The sequence below is a fragment of the Centruroides sculpturatus genome, unplaced genomic scaffold (genome assembly GCF_000671375.1).
Source record: "Centruroides sculpturatus isolate CEXI.00-Female unplaced genomic scaffold, Cexi_2.0 scaffold37, whole genome shotgun sequence".
Lineage (NCBI taxonomy): Eukaryota > Metazoa > Arthropoda > Arachnida > Scorpiones > Buthidae > Centruroides > Centruroides sculpturatus.
Window position 1 is genome coordinate 539884 of NW_019384346.1, and position 8408 is coordinate 548291.

Sequence of the window (8408 nt, forward strand, 5' to 3'; positions counted from 1 at the left end):
ATGTAAGCTTTCTGTCAATTTCATATTTCATATTTTACAATGTTCATTGAATAGTTTTAATAGCTGAATGCTTTTGCCTCCCAGGCATTCTGATCTAACCCTCTAGCTGTAAAGTGCAACTGTAACTTTAATTACGATTGAAAATATGAAACATAACTTTTTAAGTAGATGTTTTGTGAGATTAGGAAAGACTGGTTTTAGTTTTGAAGTTCAGTAACAACAAATTAAACGAATTGTAAATTTTTAATGATGCCATATAATATATTATCTTATAATTTTAGTAAGCGAGTTTTACGGTAGCAGCAACTTTTTTATTACAGGCATGTCAGGCATGTATAATGTATATATATATTATATTCCTCTCTAAACATTCGTAAAATAATGCAGCAGAATTAAAACGAATGGTAATATATATCATATTTAAAAGTTGATTCAATTTTCTCATAAAGATTTAGAATTTTCATAAATAAATATAAAACTTAAGCTATTTTTATCGTATATTTATATTATAATTATACGAAATGCACCGTCCTATTAGAAATATATATANTATATATATTAACCTCATTAATTTAATTTGCAATCTACTATCTTACCAAACCATTAATATTGGTAAATATTTACAGAAGTTCTATTTCGTATGATTTCATCTTGCGTGTAAATTGAATTATAATTCAGTAAATATTACTAAAATAAATATACAGATAAATAAAATAAATTCAAGAATAAATTGTCAGCTCATATTCCTAAAACTGATGTCAACTATTTTACAAGTAAACCAAAATACATTAAGGAATTATACATGGTTTATAATCTACTTAAAACTAAAAGGTTGTCATTAGTAAAAATCTAAACAAAATGCTATTTATCAGAAAGTTATTAAAAGTTATCAAATATACCAGATTTTGTTTTAAAATTATATCTTATTACATGACGAATAAAGAAAAAAGTGAATCTACTCGAAACATTTTTCACATAATGTAGACTTACAAAAAAATTAATTATAATTTTTTATACAGTTTAAATTCTTTGCAAATTTTTAAAACTTCAAGTTCAATTATGAATCATTTATTTATTTATATTCATTATATTTATTAAATTCTCATTTTTTTAAGATTGAAATCATTCTTAATAATAAGTATATGTTCTTGATGTTCTTGCAATAAAAGATAAATATAAATGCATCGAAAAATTCTATTGTGACTAAAATAGTGTAATAACTTTTGTCTAATTTGAAGTTCAGAAACTGGATCAATTTAATAAATGATGAATTTGTTCGTAGTAATAATCGGGTACTTTATTCATTTAACAGAATAGAGTAAAAACTTTTCCAATTAGTGAATTTATTCAATCGAAGATAATGTTAAAATTATTCAATTTTTCGGCTGATTAAATTATGAAATTTTCAAAAAATTAGTTTATTATTATAAATTTATTGTAATTATAATTATCTCCCGTGCTTTTCACATTTTTTCAACTGAAATACATTGCAATGATTACAATACCGAATTAAATAGGGTTTTGAAATAAATTAGAATCATCATTAGGGAAAGTCGGATAAAAAAATTACAAATAAACTGAAGTAGGAAAAGTAATACTATAATTAAGATTGTGTAATTACTATGAGTAATTCCAAGTTCGCTCATGTGTATAAAACTCTATTAAACTCTTACCTTTCTTAAAAGTATAAAAAACATTAATGATTGTTGTCAGAGCAAATAGATAAATTTGACTATTTGAAACGTAAAGAACGAAATAAATTACAGAATAAATCTTCTTAAATAAGTCTGATAAAACAATGTGTTATTTAAAGCTTACAATATTTTTAATTGTGTTTACAAAATTTATGGCTTAATGTCATAAAGTTGTCGTAATTTATTTTAAGGACAATGTTAAATGGTCATTTATATAAATGGTTTTTATATAATCATTTCATTTAATGTTTTATATTTTGTCTACTGTTTGACTTTTTAATTGATTTTGTACTTTATTAATTTCTGTTGTCTAAAACTTTGATTGTAAATTACTTCTGTCTAATATCTTAACTATTAATCTATATAAAATAAAATAAAGATAGCAAAATGCAAAAATAATATTTTCTATAATAAATTAAGTAATTAAATAAAGTGACATTGCGTTAATAATTATTTTTCCAAACAATTTAAAATGATGAATAATTTCAGTTAACTTACATAAGTCCTACATTCACAACTACAATTGTGGGATTCAAGATGGGTTTACAACCTACTTAGAAAACTTGACATTTATTGAATCCTTCTGTATCGATCTTTAAATTATTCGAGCATAAATAATAAAGATCTAAAATGGAATTGTTTTTATGACCTAGTGACATAAAAAATAATAGATCTACATACGATAATAATAGCTACTGTATTCGTTATAACGATTATATATTCTATAAAAACAATTACAAAACGATTTAATTTAGATTTTTTCTTTAATTCGAAATATTTTGAAATATATTTAAAAGTTACTTTAATTAAAATTAATTATCGCAAAACTTTTTACCTCATATCTCATATGGCAAAACAGTCTCAGTTCGTAAACCTACTTCTTTCGTTACCAATTGCATGCTTGTGTGTGTCTTTCTCCTTGGGAAACACAATAAACGAATGCTTTCACTCACGTCAAAACACCGTAAAGAATTTGTTTACGCCTTCCTTATAGAGAGGAAAATAAATAGGACAGGAGAATAAGCGGAGAGCATGCGATACTATAAACTTGTAGCTTCGACAATGTTAATGCGAACTGTCTCATTACTTGAAGAGCATGCGCAACACATGCAGGTGGCAAGGTTAGTGAACATCACCATCAAGGTAAGTGAAGTTCCAACAACCTGTTCGAAGTTCGCCTTAATTGTGAGATGTTGCTCGGAGGCTACAAAAGCTCTGATTTGATAAACTAGAATTATCGAGACGATGTTACATTGACCTCTCTGTCTAGTGAATTGCGAATTACTTATTTTTTCAATTTGTAATCTTATAAATTAGGTTAAGGTGAAAAGAAATCAGTAACAAAAAATCATCGCAGTTTTTACAGAATTTTAATTGCCGGAAGAGAGAAAACACCTGGTCTTTTAAAAAGAATATAATGATTACAATAAGTTCTTGTTTTTTATACTTACTCTTTATATTATAATGATACTTTGATCAAGGCTATCTCGGAAAGATTATATCTCTGAAATTACAGTTGAAGAAACAGCTAAAACGTGATGATGATTATTGCACTGATCTATAAACCTATTGCAATATTTGAAAATAACTATTATAATGTGTATTTAATCACAGCTTAACTAATTCAATATTAAATTATAATATAAAATTACAGACTAGTCTTTTTAATTTAACGATCAGCCTATAATTAGGTTATAAATTTAAATATAGTATTTAAAACTGATTTAATCATGTTATTATTTTATTTTTTTATTAATTTAAGTAATTAATTTTAAATTATAAATGGGCGTTTATTACAATGTGGGAGAAGAGTTACAATTTTTAGCCTACTTATATCCTGTTTATAATACTTTACAGAATTTTATATCAACAAAAAGAACTTAAATATTCTATTTAAACATAATATTTAATATTATATAAAATAAAAGTTGAAATTTCAAGAAAATTTACGAAATGTTTGTTATCTGATTTTATTTTATAGATTCAGCATTTTTTTTCCGAAAAAGAATGGAATATTGTAATGTATTTTTAAACAAAAATTCCGTTTTTTTTCAAAATCTCTTAGAAATTTTATATAGGCCTATATAGTTAATAAAAAATAATTCGACAAGAGAATTAAACATAATATTCATATTTAAGTAGAACAATAATGTTAAAATCATAACTATGTTAAAATTTATATGAAGTTAAAGCGTTGGTAGATATCTAATTTTTCATCGCAAAATTCCGGTTTTTAATCCTACTTCTAGTTCCATTTTAAATATCTAAATGTCAGTTTGTCATTCTCTGTAATGATAAATATGTTCTTATATAGATGACAGAACAAGTAATAAACTATAATTTATTATAATATTTTAAAAATCTATTTTATCAATATAAATGAATTCCAATCGTTTATATTAAGAAATTTAATATGCCCTATCATATTTTCAACCATTAAATAGATGATCTGTCTATTGATTTTCGTACATAAATTATTATTCTATAAAATTAAATAGATTGATTTGCAATCAAAATCATTATTAAATTTATATTTTAATTAACATTTAATAATTTTATTAAATTTTTTTTCGATTTAGATAAAAGTAATTTATAAAAGTTATATTATCATTATTTTTAAGGTTTTAAGATTATATTACACAATACGTGCAATTATAACGTAACGAATTTGAAAAAAACTATTTCAGCTTGTTAAATNAAAGTTATTTCTTCAATATCGGTGGGGTCCATAAACTATGAATTATTATATACGTAATTAAAGGGGAGGAATTTGCCAAAAGTACGGTACAGTACAACTATACTAAAATCTTCCCGGGAGGCATCTCTTTTGGCAGACCGCCAAGTTTTGTGTTGCTATATCTCGTAAAACCGAATCGAACGAACCAGACCAATTTATTAATACTGTATTTTCTATATTACGAAAATCATCTGCACAATTTTCTAAATTTGCAAATTATTTCTTTTGATCATTCTACATGATTAAAAGTACAAGACGATGCCTTGTACAGTACCTTTCATTCATTTTCTCTATTTCCAAATGCATGTAATGCAAAATACATTTTAAGTTCGTTTAAATTAGCTTACCTTCAGCTGTAAATTTGAATAAATTTTATTATATATTTTAAACATTTGATGATAATAACTAAGTTATTATTTCTATTATTCTCGTGAAATTATTTTAATTGAATTCACTTACATAATTTGTTTACAAATTTTGAAACGAATATTATAAAAATCACTTCCTTTATGTATTTAATATATGTTCAAAACTTTGTATATTTTAATTATAAAAACTTAGAATTCAGGGAAGTAATATTGCTAAAATTATTTCATTAACTTAGAAAGTAGCTAATGAATTTAATCCATAGGTCCGAATATAAAATTAATATACTGTATTAAAAAGTATATTGTATTTTAATTTTTAACGCCTCTTGGAGTTCAAAACAAAACATTACATTGATATTTAACAAATCTAATTTCATAATATTCAGCAACATAGAATAAATTTTAGTTAAGAATTTAGAATAACTTATAATGGGTTTTAATTGTAATGCAATGAATGTAACGACCATAATAGGTTATACAGTATTAATATTAAAACAAAAAATTGGGGAAATTAAGAGGCAATAAAAGGGAATTAAGTTAAAAAAAGCTTGAATATAGTTAATAACGAGTTACCTAAATAGTAATGAGTTTAAATGAATTTATATGTGGGAATAATTTTTTCCCCTTCTAGTATGAGAATTTTTACGTGCAGATAAAATAATGATTCGATAATTGGTATGAAATTGGAAGTAATAATGATAAATTTTGATGTTTTTTGATGTTGAATATTTTTGTCTAGTGAGATACTAAATATTTCATCAGAATATGATATAAAATCAATGTCAATCACATTTTAAAAGCAACAAATGAGTATAATTTGAAATTTAAGTTTCAGAGTAGGGAATAATTATTAGTAGAAGCAGTAATTTAGATTTAACAATATGCATACATATTTTTTAATTTGAAATAATATAATGTTTAAATAATCACATTTTAAATACGTTTTTAACAATATACGGAAGAAAAAAATTATTCAACGTCGAATTTTAAAATTTCTGCGTAAAACGACATAAATGATAACGGATGAAAAAATTGCACATAAACTAGAATGCTAAATAATTATTTAAATAGAATAATAGTAAAAATGGTAGACACATTTAAAAATAAATAAATTTAAATTTAAACTTTAAATAATTTACATTAGAGAATAGGAAATTAAATTGAATTGACATTATTCGTAAGAAAATTTTAGACTTTTTTTTTTACTGAAAAAAAGTTAAAAATTAATATAGTAGCATAATTTTATATTTTTTATTAAATTTAATTTTAAAATATTTTCATATTGATTCAAGAGAATCTACGTTTTAATATATTCGGACTAGAGATTTAATTAAGTTCATAATGTAAACGAATAAAATAGTTTTAGCTCTTAAGCTCTGATTTTTATAAGTCCTAAAACTTTTTTTACAAATTTGTGTTAAATATGATAAATGTGAAATTTAAATTATTCAAATGACAGAATTTTAAGATAAATATTATTGGGACTATAAAAATAAATATAACTGACTTAATTTATAATAACATAGTTTTAAAATATGTAATTTAAAACTTCTTAAATTTAAAATAAGAGCTGATTTTCAATAAGTCTCAAAATAACTTATACGTCTGTATTGTATGCATTTGAGATTAAAGAAACCGCGTGAAAATTGATCTCTTAACAGTAATAAGTTATTTTTAAAAGATTTGAGAAAAATTCGCACTAGAAACTTGTCTTTTCAAATGCGAATTTTTCGTGTTAAAATTTTAATCTATAAAATATAATAGTAATAAAATGGATTAGATTGAAAGGATAACAAAACGTAACACATGGGCAATCTGCCAGGAGGAATTGCCTTCCGGGAGGATTTTCTATGGGAAAATGGCCCCTAATTAAGTGTTAGATACAAATAATAAAATGCAATAATATTTTTTGTAAATTGTAATTTTTTTTTTGCAGATATCAATATGATGAATCAAGTTATTAAAAAATCGATTACAGTGCTCTTTTTCAAGTAATTTAATTGTGATTTTAAAAAAATATAGATCGGTTAAAAAATCGCCAGCTAATCAAAAATAACAAAATTTTATAAAAATGCGAATTACTGGCACGGTTTCAAAAATACCAGAATAAGAAAAATGCGAATAGTCAAGAATAAGTAAAATAAAAATTAAACGTGACGAATATGACATTTATTTTTAAAACAATCTTAATTTCTTAACATGAACGTAAAATATTTGTATTTATTCAATCCTTAGATTAAACACCAAAATATATACATTTCAGTATTTTTAAGTTGGATAACTGAGCAATAAAATCAAAAAAATTAGTGAATGTTCCTTTCCATACGGTTTTTAAGTGACAAACGTTTGACAAACTTTATTTTCAAAATCTAATTTACAAATTAGGGGCCATTCATTAATTAGGATATGTGTAAAGTATACTGCACAAAGAAGTACTTTATGAAAGGAATGGAGGGATCGAGGCATTGTCTATGTGGACGTTTCATAGTGGTATTAGTGGTATGCGAATTTGTTCTTGCAAGTCTACTTACTAGTCACATTGTGAATAAACTATTAATAAAGATTTGCAAAACTTTAGAAAGTTATTTCTTCAATATCGGTGGGGTCCATAAACTATGAATTATTATATACGTAATTAAAGGGGAGGAATTTGCCAAAAGTACGGTACAGTACTGTACATCATTATACTCAACAGGAGGAAAAAAGTCAAAAGTGGCTTAAAAACTGTGCACGTAATTAATGGACAGACTGTTACGAAATTTTTGCATTGGATATCTCATGAGAATATTTAGTTTTAAATTATGATGATATTGAATATTAGAAATAGATATAGTGTAGTTAAATATTTTTATTTTAGAATGAATTGTAACTATAGCTGTTGTTAGTGTTTGATATTATTCACTAACTAATTAAAATGTGTATTATAAAATATTGCATATTTCATTGAAAAAAAAAGTATTATTTCCAGATAGATATTACTTACCGTTCCATTTTATCAATTCATTTGTCGCAGGTTTACCTCTAAATCTATTCGGATTTGAAACTTCAAATTTTTCAGATAACTTATATTGTAACCATAAATAGTAAGAATTATATAATTTTATTTTTATAGCAAATTAAAATTTTAAATAATAAAACATTTGAATATATTCGTATTTGAAAATATTTATTAAAGTTTTATTCAAATTTTCAACTTTTTTAAATATTGTTTTTAATTATTTTCAGGAATTTGACTTAACCAAAATATTATTACGTTTAATGAAAGCAATACTATACTATATATCATAGTAACAAAGTTATATAATTAAACTATGTAATTACATGTAATATGAGTTTAAATTAAAGTTCAGTGATTAACTAAAAATACATTCTACAAAACCTTATCGTTTTTCAAAGAACTTTTCAAAGTGGAGTTTGGTAGATTGAAGTCTTTCTCTCGAATATTAATCTTATAATATTTTAAAGCAAAAAATTCTTAAGTTTTATTTACTAAATCATATACAGTAATGATTAAATTATCATATTAAACTAATCAATTTTAAATTATTTTTGAATTAAAATTGATGCAATTTTGTCATTGTACTGTATATATATAGGCTATATATGTTT

The 8408-nt window shown here is 23.5% G+C and overlaps 1 protein-coding gene across 1 annotated transcript in view; it reads right to left on the reverse strand.

Moving 5' to 3' along the window:
* The window catches only part of LOC111635611 (calpain-9-like), a 60198-nt gene extending 57410 nt beyond the window's left edge, over positions 1–2788 (reverse strand). The window contains exon 1 of the mRNA XM_023380624.1: positions 2530–2788. The gene's annotated coding sequence lies outside the window, so the exon portion shown is untranslated. The remainder of the gene's footprint in view (positions 1–2529) is intronic.
* Positions 2789–8408: the final 5620 nt, after the last annotated feature.